General features: G+C 45.2%; 1 protein-coding gene across 1 annotated transcript in view; it reads right to left on the bottom strand.

Annotated features, from left to right (window-relative positions):
* LOC137377164 (transmembrane protein 263-like) overlaps positions 1–19,991 on the bottom strand; it is a 312,332-nt gene that overhangs the window by 168,634 nt on the left and 123,707 nt on the right. The window lies entirely within an intron of this gene.

Genomic DNA, 19,991 nt, shown 5'->3' with positions numbered 1-19,991 from the left:
TGAAAAATTCTATCAAAGGAGCTACTAGATACAAGAGAAACTAATCATCTGAAATAAAATATTAAACACAAGCATAATTAATGCCCAATATTCTACAATCCCCAAAGTAATACAAACAACCAAGTTATTAAACTACATTAGAAAGTTTAATCTATTACATACTTCTTGAAAGATTTTGCTTTATGGTGCGTTTACTGATGTCAGATTTGTAAGATCGTATCTACAATGAGATAATCCATTTTTTGAAGATCAACTAATACCCACTATACTACTACATTTGACCAGTTTTCAGTAAAGGATGATTTTTGATATGTCTTGCTCTCTGGGGTCAAATACCACAAATTAATTTACAACTACTGGTCATTATTTAGTTCCAGTAACAAATCTGTTTTAATGATCAATATTCTAGCTCACCCTTTTAAAGCTGGGAGCAATCCATGGTAACTATTATTCTGTTTTACAGCCGTTTAAAAAAAAGACAAGAAAGCCCATCATTTGCCAGCTGTGAAATATTCTTGGTAACTTCCAATCACCATTCACTTGCATCTCCATACAGCTAAAAAGTTGACACTGTAGACAGTCATGCTGCTCTGTTGCTACAATAACTGTGTGAAGCTTCATACTGGAAATCAACATGCTCGAGGCTGTCATCTTTCCTACTCATTTCCTGCTGAGGGTTCCACCTGTCCTATTTGGCTGTACCACAGCGTACAATTCAAAGCAACACCAGCAGGTAGCACAAGGCAATACAAATTAAGGAAGAAGCTGTCATGATCATTTCCAATCTACTGTCACATTTGTAATACAAAGTATGAAGCCTCTGCAATAAACTGCAGGAGCATGTGAAAGCCTATGTCCTAGAAGAATAGGAAGAAATATTTCTCTATTCTTAAGACTGCTGTACTTCACTTGTACATAGATTTTATGTAATGAAAGGCCAAAACCATCTCAGTTTCTGGCCCACTGTGAGAAGAATCTAAATATGGTTACGACCTCAGAGAAACCATTGACGTTAAAGTATGAGATATGAACCCCCAGACCAATTTAAAGGATTCCGTAAGATTTCACATTTTTAGACTATTATAACTAAACTAAAAGAAATCCTCATGAGCTAAATAGCACTTTGCAAGTAGCTGATACCCCAAATTACAAAGAAAGGTATTTTCTTTACTTACTAAAACACTTGAAAACTTCACACTATACTTGTATGTTACACAGACGTCCTTGATGACAAAATCATTGTGGTTAAAAATTCCAAGCTCCTCTCAGTTGCAATGGGTTGGATCGCTCATACCTTTCTCAAAGTCAATGCCCTCTTCACTCACTTTTACGAGCACATTCAACCTGGACTTGGTGAATAAGGCAATCCTTGGTGCTCTTGTTGGTTTTTGATACTCTGCAAACTTCAACTTTCAAAACAGGCTCAAATCTTCGCAGCCTTTCGCTTTATTGAGCTTCCCTGAGGTCAGATTTTCCCACTCTCTCCCTTCAGGCTGCTACCTCTGGTCATCTTCCTTACAGCTTGCTCTGAAGCTACAACTGCTGGTCTTTTTTACAGCCTGCCTGCCTTCAGAAAATCTGTTAAATTTATCTGGAATACGTACGAACATATGAATTAGGAGCAGGAGTAGGCCACTCGGCCCTTCAAGCCTGCTCTGACATTCAATAAGTTCATGGCTGTTGATTACTTCACATTTCCACCTACCCCTGATAACCTCCCACCCCCTTACTCATCAAGAATCTATCTACCTCTGCCTTAAAAATATTCAAAGTCTCTGCTTCCACCGCCTTTTCAGGGAGAGAATTCCAAAGACTCACGAGCCTCCGACAAAAAATTTCTCATCATCTCTGCCTTAAATGGGCGACCCCTTATTTTTAAACAGTGACCCCTGGTTCTAGATTCTTCCACAAGGGAAACATCCTTTCGACATCCACCCTGTCGTGATCCCTCAGGATCTTGTATGTTTCAATCAAGTCACCTCTTACTGTTCTAAATTCCAGCTGATACAAGCCTAACCTGTCCATTCCTTTCTCGTAAGACAGCCTGCCCATTCCAGGTATCAGTCTCCTAAACCTTCTCTGTAGTCAAATGTCAGTAGTCCATTGTCCTTTTCCAATATGCAAAGTCCACAAGTCTGTCTTCAGCAGAATGATCCAGCTTCCCACTGTCACCAGATGTTAGCACCTGCCATGCACATTTGCATTCTCAGAATCACTGATCTTTGTTTACAATCTGAGAGTCTGGGAGGGTGAAACCCATTGTTCTTCAGGTGTTATACACCTGCAGCCTTTGGTTTTCAAAAAAAAAACTCTGATCTGGGATTTTTGTTGTCCTGGTAACCAAGATTTGTGTCTTGTCTTTAAGCAGAGTTGATGAGGTCACCTGACTTCTCTGACTCCAACTTAAACTTGCAAAAATCAGTTTGTTGAAAACATGATCATGTTACAAAGTCTAGCATTCATAATATTTGAACCACAAAATACTCATTTTTCCTGCAATATAAATATGGCTCTAATTTGCTGTATGCTTTATTAGTCCTACTGTAACATTTTAATTAGTTCTATTTTACTCTCAATTGTATTTAAATTAATACTAGCAAATGATGGCCTGAAGTAAATAGCAAAAAACAGTTAGGTTTTTGTTTGGGGAATGAAAACTAGGGGCCTCTAAAGGTTCAGTTTCAGCTCTTCTACAGTTTATGAACAATGTGGGGCTGGGGGAGAAGGATAAGTTATAGAAATAGTTTTATCAAACTTGCAGAGCCCTAGCTCTGTGGAGAACTGCCCTGCGCAGAGAAAAACAAAACTTCACAAAGGGCCAAAAGTTAAGCAAATACAGATGTTGGAATCTTTAAAATGAAAAACAGATTAAAAACACAATGAAAATACACATTAGATATATCAGCCAAGACAAAAGTACGTCATTTTTTCAGGCTGGACTGTGCTAATGCAGTTGAAGGGACCTTCAAAGAGCTGATCAACCTGCTGTGCATTTCGAACATGTCTGTCTGGTTAATGGCAGAATTACAAGATTATTGTAATAGGGCATAGGAGTAAAATTGACATCTCTTGCTTGCCATATTAACCATCCTGCATTGTAAATCATACCAAGTGATCAAATTTAAACATATAGACTGCTGATGTAAGTAATAAGTTACCCCCATCATAAACTCCTGAGCATGTAAAGATATGCTAATCTTGGAAATTGCTCAGGTCACTGGAAAAGCAGTAACTTACAGACAGCTGGCACCTTTCCACACTGTGTGGAATGTTAATGTCTGAAGTTCTGTTAATGGATGATAAATACCTAGTAGTTCTAGATAATAGGATGAACAGGTGTTGGGTGTTAATTAGTTTATTGTATTCAAGAGTGTATATATAAAGAGCCAGCCAACACTGGCTGTGGGTGTTGTTAGGAGTGCAGAAGTAAGCTCTATGGCATGCAACTTACAATCTCCACTGCTGGAGGACTATCAATTCGGTGAAAGACACCCTTTGGTCTGCCCAAAACTTGCTGGTCTTCCAGCACAAAGAGTTGTCATTGGCCAAATGTTGCAGGCTGGCACATTCCAAGGTCCAGGACTGCGTGCTGAGGGATGTACTAAAGCTTGGGGCAGCCGCAGCAAAGGCTCAATGGGGAAAGAAATGTGTAAGGTCCCCCCACCAAGCTGAATGGAGGGGCTGGATCCATGGGAAACCCCTCAAACTGTATCTGGAAAATTTTCGTTTGGTGTGAAATGTAAAAATGTATATGGTATGACAAATGAAATGAAAGGGTTATGAAGCAACTCATGATTGTATTGAAGGAAACTGACCTCCTTTGCAATGTTTGTAATTTTTGACTTGGTGCTGTTTAGAACTGTTTTGTCATGTTTTTTTTTTAAAAAACAGATTTTTATGAATAAAGTATATTTTGGAAATTAAAAAAAAAAGTACAATCTCCACCAAAGCACCCTGGTATCAGCGTCCTCTCCACAAAAGGCTTGGAAGTTTCTCCAACATGTAAGGCATCCCATGTTATTCTGTGAGCTAATATCAGATTGGACAAAACAACGGAGGAGCAGAAAATGCTAGATACACCCGCAGCGAGATCAGTTTGACCACCTAGAATGGGTTAAAGGCATCACACTATTCCAGTAAATCTCAACCTAAGTGCGAGGAACAGCATTTCCTCCTCAATTAGGCACTTTACAGCCTACTGGACTCAACATTGAATCAACAATTTCCTTTTTCTGTTTCTGGACAGGACAGCTTGGCGCAGACATGATGGGCTGAATGGCCTCCTTCTGTACTGTAACTTTTCTATGGTTCTCTGAACTGTTGGTGATAATTCTACTTTTCACATTTACACCTCTAGACCCATCTTTTGTTTCTTTACTTGCCTTATTACCTTTTGCTTTGCACCATCATCCCTTTTATCATTCAATCATTCCTGCCTTCCACCCTATCACAGACTTCCTTTTTGTTCTTCCTCCCTCCACACCCACCCCACCCATCTGTATTGCTTAAAACCTATTACATTTCTAACTTTTCTCAGTACTGATGAAAGGTCATCGACCTTGGACTGAATTTTATCCTCCTATCGGAGGTGGGATTGTTGGTTTGGGGTCCAGAGAATCCCTGCAGAGCTGTCCGCCACAAAACCAGACGCCGTAATGTCTTCCGATTTTGACGGAGGCGGAGAAGTACTATGGTGGCACTGATGCCCTGATGCAATGGCAACATATAAATGTCTAACGTACTGATCTAAATGCATTTGAATGTTATTCACCGGAATCCAACGAAGTATTCTCAATATTGTGTTTGACGTGCGGTACTTATATGCCTTCAGTTCCTCGACATTCAAAAGCTAGTGAGGCGAGAATCCTCGGTGCCTCGAAAGGGAAGGTAACTTCACTGTAGTTTTTTTTTAGGGCAAGTGGGAGTTTTCAGCACACATTGCTGCTATGTTGGGCCTGTGTGTGAAGTTTGGAGGGGGGGGGGAGGGGGATGGAGAACGACAAGGGAATTGTGAGAGAAGTGGGGAGGGGAGTCTGCAAGGGGATTGTGTGTGAAGGATGGGGGAAACTCTGCAAGGGGCCTGTGTATGTAGGGGGAGAACTCTGAAAATGTCCAGACTGTGTTTGTCGGGGGGTGGGGGGCGGGAGGTGTGGGGGGAAGAGGCGGGTGCCATTACAGGATAGTTTAAATCATGTTAGTATGGTTGTGAAGGCTCATACTTTTGGGAAAGTTGTCAGACCAACATTCCTCCCAGCTTTAGAGCCACTGCAGGCATCCTGCAGAGCAAAAATTGACTCACATCAGGGAGGTATCACTGAAATGTGGGGCCATGTTGACTGAGAGATTTAATTCAAAATAGAGGGATATTGCTTTAATACACTGATGCTCAATGCTCAGAGAGACTATATTTTCATGATGGCGCCAGCACCTGCTCCAACATCAAGTGACGCCGTCTCCATAGTCACCTCCGCTACGTGACTGGGGAGGACATCTCCATTATGCAAAATGGCTGCCCATCGCAGCACTGTAGCGGCACGGCCACTGATGTCACATGCAGTACCTCCATTTTGCACATCCAGCCCATGAACTCTGTTTCAGCCTCCACAGATGCTGCCAGACCTGCTGAGTATTGCCAGCATTTTCTGTTTTTATTCCAGATTTTCAGCATCCCCAGTGTTTTGCTTCTGTACACATTAAATTGATTAGTACTTAGATAAACAGGAGGCCATTATCTACAGGCATGTAAATAGTAAGCGGGTAGGAAGAGGTGGGGCGAAGAGGGTGATATATGCTTAGAGGGGAAGGGCAAGGCTAAAATTCTTAAATGAGTACTTAATCGCATTGACTAAGAGGATGCTGACAAAATACAAAGTGACCCCTGACAATACAGTGGTCTGCTGACATCATCAGAGTGTGCAAAGCTGCACACATGTGCAGCTACATCTTGCCAGGACTAAGTGACGCATGCGCAGGATGACATCATCGCGCAGCACCAATGTCAACACGTATCCGCGCCTAGTCCATCGCGTATGCGCGATAATGCGTAATCGAGTATCCAGCCCCCCATTCGGCTGGAGGAAGCAGCTGAATGGGAGACTTTGAGGCTGGAGCTCTCCCCCCTCAGCAACTCGCTCCAGGCCTCGACACTTCCTCCTCTCAGCCGCTCACCCCAGACCTCGCTGCTCACCCCCACCCTCCTGGCCTATTGTCCCTCGCTTCGCACCACCCTGCTCTCTGGTCGCTCGCTCCCTGCTTCCCCGCAACCCCCTTCTCACCCCAGCTCCAGGCCACTCGCTCCTACGTCGCCCCATCACCCCCTGTGGCCCGTGGAGAATGATAAAATGTGGGACCGAGCGGCTGAGGGGAGGGAAGCGGCGCAGCCTATAACTAGTGGCTGGGGGGCGAGGAATGAGCAACTGACTGGAGTGGCGTGAGCGGGGAGCAATCGACCAGAGAAAAGGGGGGGGGGGGGTTGAGGAGCAGCAAGGTCTGGAGTGAGCAGCTGAGGGCAGGAGGGGGTGGAAGAAAGCAGCCGGTGGGGAGCAGGGGGAGAAAGCGAGTTGCCGAGGGGGAGAGCGGCCAGTGGGGTGGGAGCTAGTAGCTGAGTTTGGGTAAAATCAGTCCTGGTAAGTCATATAAACGAATCACAATGCCGAATTGTCAGCACATTTTATACTCTGCACGATTTTCTTTTCCATCGATCCGGGTGCCACTTCATAATCTTCCAATGGAAATTCAATCATAAAATTCCATTTGTATTGAATAGGATGACTGGAATATGAAACGGATCTGAGGATTACAGTTAGTATCCTATAACTACATCGTAGCATATTACTGGGCTTCCCTCCAATTTAATGCAAGGTTAGTTTGCTAGAGCGATCTAGCCATAAACATTTCCAGTGATAAATTGAGCAGCGCCATCTTCATTCCTGGCAGCTGCCTAAACATTGCAGACACTGATGTTCCAGTTGAAGAGCCTGCATTTGCGCATGTGCAAGTACTGCGCGACCTAGTGGTTGCGTTGTCAGCAAACGCAACCGACAAACTATTGCGAGAAGGGGAGATGGTAGAAGTAATGGATGAGGTGAAAACTGATAGGCAGGATATACTGGAAAGGCTGGCTATGCTTCGAGTGGTTAGGTCTCCTGGTCTGGATGGCTTGCACCCCAGGTTGCTAAAGGAAGTGGGAGTGGAGACAGCAGAAGGGCTTGCCATAATCTTCCAATCTTCCCTAGATATGGGGTAGGTGCCAGAGAATTGCAGAGTGGTAAATGTGACACTTTTATTCAAAAAAGGGTGCAAGGACAGTCCCAGTAACTACAGGTTGGTCAGTTCAAAATCAGTGGTGGGTAAGGCTTGAGAAACAAGAAACAGGGGGAAAGAAATCAACAGGCACTTGGAGAGGTTTGAGATAATTAAGGAGATCCAGCATGGATTTACAAAAGGCATGTTGTGCTTGACTAATCTAACTTAAACTTTTGAGAAAGTAACAGAGGAGGTTGATGAAAGGAAAGAAATGGATGTTGTCGATATGGATTTTAAGAAAGCCTCTGACAAAGTATCACATAAAAGGCTGAATAAGAGAGTCAGTGTTTAACTGGATAAAAAAATTGGTTCACTAATGCCCTTTAGGGAAGGAAATCTGCTGTCCTTGCCTGGTCTAGCCTACGTGACTTCAGACTCACAGCAATATGGCTGACATTTCAAAAAGACAGGAAACTCGGAAAAGGTGGTGAAGTGGCTTTGTTAATTAAGGACGTCATTAATACAGTAGTGAGACATGACCTTAGCTCGGAAGAGCAAGGTGTAGAATCAGTTCAGGTAGAGATAAGAAACAGGAAGGATGAGGGCACATGTGGGAGTAGGCCCCCTAACAGTTGCTACACTGAAGGACAGAGTATACAGGAAGAAATAACAGGGCATGTAAGAAAAGTACCACAATAGTCACAGAATTACAGAATGTTTATGGCACAGAAAGGTGTCATTTGGCCCATCGTATCTGCTCTGGCCGAAGAAACTAATCACCCAGCATAATCCCACTTTCCAGCATTTGGTTCGTAGCCTTGCAGATTACGACACTTCAGCTGCACATCCAGGAACCTTTTAAGTCATGGGTGACTTTCACCTACATGTAGATTGGGTCAACCAGATTGACAAAGGTAGCCTGGAAAGTGAGTTCATAGAGCGTATTCGGGACAACTTCTTGCAGCAGTATGTTCTAGAGCCAACTAGGGAGCAGGCTATTCTAGACCTGGTAACGTGCAATGAGACAGGATTAATAAATAAACACATAGTAAAGGAGCCTTTAAGCGACAGTGATCCGAACATGATAGAATTTCACGTTCAGTTTGAAAGGGAGAAGTACAGGTCTAAGCCTAGTGTTTTAAACCTAAATAAAGTTAATTACAAGGGTATGAAGTCAGAGCTAACTAAAGAGAACTGGGAAATTAGGTTAAAAGGTAGGACAGTAGAGATGCATTGGCAGACTTTTAAGCAGATATTTAATACCTCTCAGCAAAGATTTATCCCAGTGAGAAAGAAAGATTTTTTGAGAAGGATGCATCATCCAAGGCTAAATAAGGAAGTTAAAATAGTATCACATGAAAAGAAACACTGTACAAATCTGCAAAGATTCGTGGTAGGTCAGAAGACTGGACAGATTTTAAAAGTCACAAAGAATGATGAGAAAAAATAATTAAGAGGGAGAAAGTACAGTATGAGAGAAAACTCCAGGGACTGGAGACACAGAGAGAGGAGCACAGCCCGAGGAGCGGAGGTTTAAAAAGCACGCCAAAACACAGAGTCGGAGACTGGAGACAGGGAGAGCGGGAGCGGAGCTGGAGAAAAACCGAAAAGTGACATCAGAGTGACATCACAATCAAGAGCGAGAGCAGGGAAGAAGCTGCCTGTTTGGTGAGCATCTGGTAAGTGATTAAAGTCCATTCTAATCCTAATTTATTTTATTTAGAGATACAGCACTAAAACAGGCCCTTCGGCCCACCAAGTCTGTGCCGACCAACAACCACCCATTTATCCTAACCCTACAGTAATCCCATATTCCCTACCGCCTACCTACACTAGGGGCAATTTACAACGGCTAATTTACCTATCACCTGCAAGTCTTTGGCTGTGGGAGGAATCCAGAGCACCCGGCGAAAACCCATGCGCTCACAGGGAGAACTTGCAAACTCCACATAGGCAGCACCCAGAATCGAACCCGGGTCCCTGGAGCTGTGAGGCTGCGGTGCTAACCACTGCGCCACCATTCTAATGTTTAGAATAGTAAAGGAACTAGTGGTAAGCTTAATGAAATACAGAAAAAATGAGGAAAATAAAACAAATAATTGAATAAAATAATTAGTCAATTAAAGCACATTAAAGATGGCAGGACAGGTGATGTGTCACAGCTGCAGCATGTGGGAGCTCCTGGATGCCAGTGTGATTCAGGGCAAACACGGCTGCAGTAAGTGTTTGCGGCTCGAAGAGCTTCGGCTCAAAGTCACTGAACAGGATTCCGAGCTGCAGACACTGCAACACATCAGGGAGGGGGAAAGTTACCCGGCCATTTTGTACCAGGAGGCGGTCACACCTCTTAGGATAGGGTCTACTGATTTGGTCAATGGTTAGGGACAGGCGAGTGTGGCTGCTGCTGAGGCAGGTAAGGGGCCCCAGAGGGCAGGAGTCTCTGCCTTTGCGATTGTCCAACAGGTCTGAGGTTCTTTCAGCTTGTGTGAATGAGAGTGGGGGCCGCAGGGTGGATGAGCAACCTGACCCTGGCACCATGGTACAGAAAGCCATTCAAGTGGAGGGAGAAAAAAGGAATGTAGTGGTAGCAGGGGACAGTATGGTTAGGGGTATTGACACTGTTCTTTGCAGCAAAGAGTGAGAGTCCAGGCGGCTGTGTTGCCTTACCTTTGCCAAGGTTCGGGACATCTACTCAGTGCTGGAGAGGAATTTCCAGTGGGAGGGGGAGAATCCAGTCGTCGTGGTCCATGTAGGACAAGGCAAGAGGTTCTGCATAGTCAGTATGAGGAACTAGGAGCCAAATTAAGCAGAACCTCAAAAGGTAAAAATCTCTGGATTATTACCTGAGCCACGTACAAATTGGCATAGGGCAAATAAGATTAGAGAAATGAATGCGTGGCTCAAACAGTGGTGTGGTAGAAGTGGGTTCTGGTTGGTGGGGCACTGGCACCAGTGCTGGGGAAAGTGGCGGCTGTACCATTGGGACGGTCTACACCTGAACTGTGCTGGGGCCGGTGTTCCAGCGAGTCACATAACTAGGGAAGTAGAGAGGGTTTTAAATTGAGTAGTGGGGGCAAGAGATCAAATTTGGGAAGATGTGGCAAATCAAGGAGCAGAGACAAGGCAAGAGAGAAAGGTATTAATATGGGAAATGATAAGAGGAAGGGACACAGCGTACAAATCTAAGAGTTCTTTCTTTCTTTTGGACCTCCTTATCTCGAGAGACAATGGATACGCGCCAGGAGGTGGTCAGTGGTTTGTGAAGCAGCGCCTGGAGTGGCTATAAAGGCCAATTCTAGAGTGACAGGCTCTTCCACAGGTGCTGCAGAGAAATTTGTTTGTCGGGGCTGTTGCACAGTCGGCTCTCCCCTTGCGCCTCTGTCTTTTTTCCTGCCAACTACTAAGTCTCTTCGACTCGCCACACTTTAGCCCTGTCTTTATGGCTGCCCGCCAGCTCTGGCGAATGCTGGCAACTGACTCCCAACAACTTGTGATCAATGTCACACGATTTCATGTCGCGTTTGCAGACGTCTTTATAGCGGAGACATGGACGGCCAGTGGGTCTGATACCAGTGGCGAGCTCGCTGTACAATGTGTCTTTGGGGATCCTGCCATCTTCCATGCGGCTCACATGGCCAAGCCATCTCAAGCGCCGCTGACTCAGTAGTGTGTATAAGCTGGGGGTGTTGGCCGCTTCAAGGACTTCTGTGTTGGAGATATAGTCCTGCCACCTGATGCCAAGTATTCTCCGAAGGCAGCGAAGATGGAATGAATTGAGACGTCGCTCTTGGCTGGCATACGTTGTCCAGGCCTCGCTGCCGTAGAGCAAGGTACTGAGGACACAGGCCTGATACACTCGGACTTTTGTGTTCCGTGTCAGTGCGCCATTTTCCCACACTCTCTTGGCCAGTCTGGACATAGCAGTGGAAGCCTTACCCATGCGCTTGTTGATTTCTGCATCTAGAGACAGGTTACTGGTGATAGTTGAGCCTAGGTAGGTGAACTCTTGAACCACTTCCAGAGCGTGGTCGCCAATATTGATGGATGGAGCATTTCTGACGTCCTGCCCCATGATGTTCGTTTTCTTGAGGCTGATGGTTAGGCCAAATTCATTGCAGGCAGACGCAAACCTGTCGATGAGACTCTGCAGGCACTCTTCAGTGTGAGATGTTAAAGCAGCATCGTCAGCAAAGAGGAGTTCTCTGATGAGGACTTTCCGTACTTTGGACTTCGCTCTTAGACGGGCAAGGTTGAACAACCTGCCCCCTGATCTTGTGTGGAGGAAAATTCCTTCTTCAGAGGATTTGAACGCATGTGAAAGCAGCAGGGAGAAGAAAATCCCAAAAAGTGTGGGTGCGAGAACACAGCCCTGTTTCACACCACTCAGGATAGGAAAGGGCTCTGATGAGGAGCCACCATGTTGAATTGTGCCTTTCATATTGTCATGGAATGAGGTGATGATACTTAGTAGCTTTGGTGGACATCCGATCTTTTCTAGTAGTCTGAAGAGACCACGTCTGCTGACGAGGTCAAAGGCTTTGGTGAGATCAATGAAAGCAATGTAGAGGGGCATCTGTTGTTCACGGCATTTCTCCTGTATCTGACGAAGGAAGAACAGCATGTCAATGGTCGATCTCTCTGCACGAAAGCCACACTGTGCCTCAGGGTAGACGCGCTCGGCCAGCTTCTGGAGCCTGTTCAGAGCGACTCGAGCAAAGACTTTCCCCACTATGCTGAGCAGGGAGATTCCACGGTAGTTGTTGCAGTCACCGCGGTCACCTTTGTTTTTATAGAGGGTGATGATGTTGGCATCGCGCATGTCCTGGGGTACTGCTCCCTCGTCCCAGCACAGGCATAGCAGTTCATGTAGTGCTGAGAGTATAGCAGGCTTGGCACTCTTGATTATTTCAGGGGTAATGCTGTCCTTCCCAGGGGCTTTTCCGCTGGCTAGGGAATCAATGGCATCACTGAGTTCCGATTTGGTTGGCTGTATGTCCAGCTCATCCATGACTGGTAGAGGCTGGGCTGCATTGAGGGCAGTCTCAGTGACAGCATTCTCCCTGGAGTACAGTTCTAGGTAGTGCTCAACCCAGCAGTCCATCTGTTTGCGTTGGTCAGTGATTATGTCCCCCGATTTAGATTTGAGGGGGGCGATCTTCTTGATGGTTGGCCCAAGAGCTCTCTTCATGCCATCATACATTCCTCTGATGTTTCCGGTGTCTGAGGCCAGCTGAATATGACTGCATAGGTGTTGCCAGTAGTCGTTTGCGCAACGCCTAGCTGTTCTTTGTGCAGTACTTCTGGCTGCTTTAAGTGCTGCGGATGTTAAATCGCTGGGAGCTTTCTTGTAGTTCAACAGTGCAATGCGCTTAGCGGCTATGACAGGTTCCAGCTCTTCATTATGAGATTGAAACCAGTCTGCATTTCTCTTCGCACTTTTGCCGTAGGTGGTCAAAGCTGACTCATAGATGGCGTCTCTGATGTGGGCCCACTTGGTCTCAGCATCCCCTGTGGGAGTGTTTTGAAGGGCTGTTACAAGTGAATTAAGAAATTTTTGTAACAGCTGTGGGTGAGAAATTCTGCTCGTGTTGATGCGCGGGTGGCCCTTCTGCTTGGAATGATGCAACTTCTTTGGTCTGAGTCTAACCTTGCTGCACACCAGGGAGTGGTCGGTGTCGCAGTCCGCACTGTGGAAGCTGCGTGTGATTTGAACACTGTTTAAGGCGGCTCGCCTTGTGACAATGAGGTCTAGCTGGTGCCAACGACGTGATCTTGGGTGCCTCCATGAAACCTGGTGACAGGGTTTAGTGTGAAAGAACGAGTTGGTGATGCAGAGGTTATGATAGGTACACAAACTCAAGCAGTCTCTGCCCGTTCTCATTCATCCTTCCAACACCATAGCGCCCAAGGCAGGAGGGCCATGAGTCATGGTCGGCCCCAACCCTGGCATTAAAGTCCCCCAGCAGGAATAGGTGTTCGGTGTTGGGGATGCTGCTAATGATGTTATGGAGTTGTTCATAGAACTGGTCTTCAGCTTCAGGTTGGGAGCAGAGTGTTGGAGCATAGATGCTGAGTAGGTGTACTGGACCAGAGGTGGTGAGCAGTCGGATGGACAGTATGCGTTCCGAGCCATTTGAGGGAGGCTCTATCATGCTGAGCAAGGAGTTTCTGATGGCGAAGCCCACTCCATGCTGTCTTGGTTCTTCAGGATCCCTGCCCTGCCAGAAGAAGGTGCAGTCTTGCTCTGCTAGAGAGCCACTCGCGGTGAGGCGAGTCTCCTGAAGTGCTGCAATGTCCACATTGAATCTACTGAGCTCGTTGTTAATGATGGTGGTCTTCCGAGAATCGTTGATTTGTGTAAGGTCTTCCGACAGGCCAGGACACATAGTTCTGACGTTCCAGCTTGCAAAGCAAAGGGCTGGTACCTTCTTATCAACAGATAAGGCTAGAGGTTACAAAAATAATAAAATGACACAACTAAAAGCACTGTATCTGAATGCACGTAGGATTCGAAACAAAACAGATGAATTGAGTGTGCAAACAGAAATAAATAAGTATGATCTGATAGCCATTAGAGAGGTATGGCTGCAGGACGACAGATGGGGACCTGAATATTGAAGAATACATGGCATTTGGGAAAGACAGGAAGCTAGGAAAAGATGGAGGGGTGGCTCTGTTAATTAATGATGGTATTAGCGCAACAGAGTAGGATGGCCCTTAAGTTCAGGAGATGAGGATGTAGAAGCAGTTTGGGTACAAAGAACAAAGAACAGCACAGCACAGGAACGGGCCATTCGGCCCTCCAAGCCTGCGCCTATCTTGATGCCTGCCTAAACTAAAACCTTCTGCACTTCCGGGGCCCATATCCCTCTATTCCCTTCCTATTCATGTATTTGTCAAGATGTCTCTTAAACGTCGCTATCGTATCTGCTTCCACCACCTCCCCTGGCAGCAAGTTCCAGGCACTCACCACCTTCTGTGTAAAGAACTTGCCTCGCACAACCCCTCTAAACTTTGCCCCTCTCACCTTGAAACTATGTACCCTAGTAACTGACTCTTCCACCCTGGGAAAAAGCTTCTGACTATCCACTCTGTCCACGCCACTCATAACTTTGTAAACCTCTGTCATGTCGCCCCTCCACCTCCGTTGTTCCAGTGAAAACAATCCGAGGTCTGTACAGCTGCAACATGACGCCAATTTTTATACTCTATGCCCCGACCGATGAAGGCAAGCATGCCGTATGCCTTCTTGACTACCTTATCCACCTGCGTTGCCACTTTGTGACCTGTGGACCTGTACGCCCAGATCTTTCTGCCTGTCAATACTCCTAAGGGTCCTGCCATTTACTGTATACCTCCCACCTGCATTAGACCTTCCAAAATGCATTACCTCACATTTGTCCGGATTAAACTCCATCTGCCATTTCTCCGCCCAAGTCTCCAACCGATCTATATCCTGCTGTATCCTCTGACAATCCTCATCATTATCCACAACTCCATAAATCATAAAGGCAAGAAGTCACTTGTGGGAGTGATGTACAGGCCACCTAACATTAACCACACGGTGGGATGGGGTATAAAGGACGAAATAATGGCAGCTTGTCAGAAAGGTAGTGATAATTATGGGGGATTCTAAACTGCATACAAACTGGAAAAATCAAATGGGCAAAGGTAGCCTAGATGAGGAGTACATAGAATGCTTTTGGGCTATACTAAACCTGATATTGTGCAACGAGATAGGATTAATTAATGACCTCATAGTTAAGGCACCCCTTGGTAGCAGCGATCATAATTTGATGGAATTTTACATTCCATTTGAGGGAAAGAAGAATGGGTCCAAGACTAGTATCTTAAACTTAAATAAGGGCAATTATGAGGGCATGAAAGCAGAGCTAGCTGAAGTGAACTGGCAAATCAGATTAAGGGATAGGTTAGTAGAGATGCAGTGGCAGACATTTAAGGGGATATTTCAGAATACACAGAATAGATACATTTCAATGAGAAAGAAAAATTCCAAGGGGAGGACCCACCATCCGTGGTTAACTAAACAGTTAAAGGTAGTTATCAAACTTCAAGAAAAAGCCAATAAGTGTGCAAAGATAGGAGGCAGGTCAGAAGATTGGACAGAATACATAAAACAGCAAAGAATGACAAAGATTGATAAGGAAGGTAAAATTAGAGTACGAGAGAAAGCTAGCTAGAAATATAAAAACAGTAAGAGTTTCTATAGATATTTTAAAAATAAGAGTTAACAAAGTGAAGGTTGACCCTATAAAAAGTGAGTCGGGGGAATTAATAATGGAGAATAAGGAGATGGCAGATGAAGTGAACAGATATTTTGCATCAGTCTTCACTATTGAGGATACAAGTAACATCCCAGTATTAGCTGTAAGTTAGGAAATGGAAGGAAAGGAGGAACTCAAGAAAATTATAATCACCAGGGAAGTGGTACTAAACAAATTGTTGGAGCTGCAGGCTGACAAGTTTCCGAATCCTGATGGACTTCATCCTAGGGTTCTAAAAGAGGTGGCTAGTGAGATAGTTGATGCATTAGTTTTAATTTTCCAAAATTCCCTAGATTCATTGAAGGTTCCTTTAGATTGGAAAATAGCGAATGTAACTCCTTTATTCAAAAAGGGTGGAAGACAGAAAGCAGGAAACTACAGGCCAGTTAGCTTAACATCTGTCTTAGGGAAAATTAGATTAGATTAGAGATACAGCACTGAAACAGGCCCTTCGGCCCACCGAGTCTGTGCCGAACATCAACCACCCATTTATACTAATCCTACACTAATCCCATATTCCTACCAAACATCCCCACCTGTCCCTATATTTCCCTACCTATACTAGCGACAATTTATAATGGCCAATTTACCTATCAACCTGCAAGTCTTTTGGCTTGTGGGAGGAAACCGGAGCACCCGGAGAAAACCCACGCAGACACAGGGAGAACTTGCAAACTCCACACAGGCAGTACCCGGAATCGAACCCGGGTCCCTGGAGCTGTGAGGCTGCGGTGCTAACCACTGCGCCACTGTGCCGCCCCACAAATGTTAGAAGGTATTATTAAAGATGTTATAGCAGGGCATTTAGAATAATTCAAGGTAATCAGGCAGAGTCAACATGGTTTTGTGAAAGGGAAATCATATTTAACCAATTTATTGGAGTTCTTTGAGGGAGTTACATGTGATGTGGATAAAGGGGAACCGGTGGATGTATTGTACTTAGATTTCCAGAAGGCATTTGATGAGGAGCCACATCAGAAGTTATTGCAGAAAATAAAAGTTCATGGTGTTGGGGGTAACATATTGGCATGGATAAAAGATTGGATAGCTAACAGGAAACAGGGAGTAGACATAAATGGGTCATTTTCTCATTGGCAAGATGTATGGTGCGCCACAGGGATCTGTGCTGGGACTTCAACCTTTTACAATTTAAATAAATGACTTAGATGAAGGGACCAAAGGTATGGTTACTAAATTTGCTGATGACAGAAAGATAGGTAGGAAAGTAACTTGTGAAGAGGACATAAGGAGGCCACAAAGGGATATAGATAGGTTCAGTGAGTGGGCAAAGACCTGGCAAACGGAGTATAATGTGGGAAAGTGGGAAATTGTCTACTTTGGCAGGAAGAATAAAAAAGCATATTATCTAAATGGTGAGAGATTACAGAGTTCTGAGATGCAGAAGGATCTGTATGTCCTAGGGCATGAATCACAAAAGGTTAGTATGCAGGTACAGCACGTAATTAGGAAGGTTAATAGAATGTTATCATTTATTACGAGGGGAACTGAATACAAAAGTAGGGAGATTATGCTTCAAGCTATACAGGGCCTTGGTGAGACCACATCTGCAGTACTGTGTACAGTACTGGTCTCCTTATTTAAGAAAGGATGTAAATGCGTTGGAGGCAGTACAGAGAAGGTTTGCTGGACTAATACCTGGAATGGGTGGGCTGTCTTATGAGGAAAGATTGGACAGGCTAGGCTTGTATCCGCTGGAATTTAGAAGAGTAAGAGGTGGTTTGATTGAAACATACAAGATCCTGAGAGGTCTTGATAGGGTGGATGTTGAAAGGATGTTTCCCTTGTGGGAGAATTTCGAACTAGGGGTCACTGTTTAAAAATAAGGGATCGCCCATTTAGCACCGAGATGAGGAGAAATTTTTTGTCTGAGGCTCGTGAGTCTTTGGAATTCTCTTCTTCAAAAGGCAGTGGAAGCAGAGTCTTTGAATATTTTTAAGGCAGAGGTAGATAGATTCTTGATAAGCAAGGGGGTGGAAGGTTATCGGGGCTAGGTGGAAATGTGGAGTAATCAGTTCAGCTATGAACTTACTGAATGGCAGAATAGGTTGAAGGGGTCGAGTGGCCTACTCCTGCTCCTAATTCGTATGTCCGTAACATCATTGGATATCATTAAATATCATTAAATAGGAAGAGAGTAACTAAAGCTAGTGTTGATCCTCTAGACAGCGGGTCTGGGGAATTGACAATGGAAAACAAGGTAATGGCAGAGGCGAACAGTTATTTTGTGTCTGTTTTCACTGTAGAAGACTGAAAAAACCTGCCAAAGATACTTTAAAATCAAGAACTGAAAGGGAAGGAGGAACTTAAAACAACTTGTCCACTTTGGCAGGAAGAATAGAAAAGCTGTATACTATTTAAATGGAGAAAGACTGCAAAACCTGGTGGTAAAGGGGGGCCTTGGTGTCCTGCTATATGAATCACAAAAGGTTAGTACGCAGGTACAGCAAATGATTAGGAAGGCAAATGGAATGTTGGCATTTACTGCAAGGGGAATTGAATATGGAAGTAGGGAAGCTTTACTGCAACTGTACGGGACCTTTGTAAGACGACATCTGGAGCACTGTGCACAGTTTTGGTCTTTTTTTAATTCATTCATGGGACGTGGGCGTTGCTGGCTAGGCCAGCATTTATTCCCATCCCTCATTGCCTTTGAGCAGGTGGTGGTGAACTGCCTTCTTGAACCGCTGCAGTCTATGTGGGGTAGGTACACCCACAGGGCTGTTAGTAAGGGAGTTCCAGGATTGTGAACCAGCAACAGTGAAGGAACGGTGATATAGTTCCAAGTCAGGATGGTGTGTGACTTGGATGGGAACTTGCAGGTGGTGGTGTTCCCATGCATTTGCTGCCCTTGTCCTTCTAGTTGGTATCGGTCGCGGGGTTGGAAGGTGCTGTCGAAGGAGCCTTGGTGTGTTGCTGCAGTGCATCTTACAGATGGTACATGCAGCTGCCATTATGCGTCGGTGGTGGAGGGAGTGAATGTTTGTGGATGAGGTGCCAATCAAGTGGGCTGCTTTGTCCTGGATGCTGTCGAGCTTCTTGAGTGTTGTTGGAGGTGCACCCATCCAAGCAAGTGGAGAGTATTCCATCACACTCCTGACTTGTGCCTTGTACATGGTGGACAGGCTTTGGGAAGTCTGCAGGCGAGTTTCTCGCCTCAGGATTCCTAGCCTCTGACCTGCTCTTGTAGGCACGGTATTTATATGGCTACTCCAGTTCAGTTTCTGGTGAATGGTAGCCCCTAGGATGTTGATAGTGGGGGATTCAGTGATGGTAATGCCATTGAATGTCAAGAGGAGATGGTTAGATTCTCTCTTGTTGGAGATGGTCATTGCCTGGCATTTGTGTGGCACGAATGTTACTTGCCACTCATCAGCCCAAGCTTGGATATTGTCCCAGTCTTGCTGCATTTCTCCACGGACTGCTTCAGTATCTGAGGAGTTGTGAATGGTGCTGAACATTGTAAAATCATCAGCAAATATCCCCACTTCTGACCTTATGATTGAAGGAAGGTCATTGATGGTTGGGCCTAGGACACTGCCCTGAGGAACTCCTGCAGTGATGTCCTGCAGCTCAGATGATTGACCTCCAACAACCACAACCATCTTCCTTTGCGCTAGGTATGACTCCAACCAGCGGAGGGCTTTCACCCAGATTCCCATTGATTTCAGTTTTGCTAGGGCTCCTTGATGCCATACTCCATCAAATGCTGCCTTGATGTCAAGGGCAGTCACTCTCACCTCACCTCTTGACTTCAGCTCTTTTGTTCATGTTTGAACCAAGGATGTAATGAGGTCAGGAGCTGAGTGGCCCTGTCGGAACTCAAACTGAGCGTCACTGAACAGATTATTGCTAAGCAAGTGCTGCTTGATGGTACTGTGGATGACACCTTCCATCACTTTACTGTTGATTGTGAGCAGGCTGATGGGGCGGTAATTGGCCAGGTTCGACTTGTCCTGCATTTTGTGAACAGGTCATACCTGGGCAATTTTCCACATTGCAGGGTAGATGCCAGTGTGGCAGCTGTACTGGAACAGCTTGGCTAGGGGTGCATCAAGTTCTGGAGCCTTCAGTCGTTTCTTGATATCATGCGGAGTGAATCGAATTGGCTGAAGTCTGGCATCTGTGATGTTGGGGACTTCAGGAGGAGGCTGAGATGGATCATCAACTCGGCACCTCTGGCTGAAGATTGTTGCAAATGCTTCAGCCTTATGTTTCGCACTGATGTGCTGGGCTCCCTCATCATTGAGGATGGGGATAATTGTGCAGCCACCTCCTCCAGTTAATTGTTTAATTGCCCACCATCATTCAGGGCTGGATGTGGCAGGACTGCAGAACGGATCTGTTGGTTATGGGATTACTTAGCTCTGTCTATCGCATGTTGCTTATGCAGTTTGGCACGCAGATAGTCCTGTGTTGTAGCTTCACCAGGTTGACACCTCA

The sequence above is a fragment of the Heterodontus francisci genome, chromosome 14 (assembly GCF_036365525.1).
Source record: "Heterodontus francisci isolate sHetFra1 chromosome 14, sHetFra1.hap1, whole genome shotgun sequence".
Taxonomy (NCBI): Eukaryota; Metazoa; Chordata; class Chondrichthyes; order Heterodontiformes; family Heterodontidae; genus Heterodontus; species Heterodontus francisci.
Note: the sequence above shows the minus strand (reverse complement) of the source record. Positions and strands in the feature narration are given on the sequence as shown.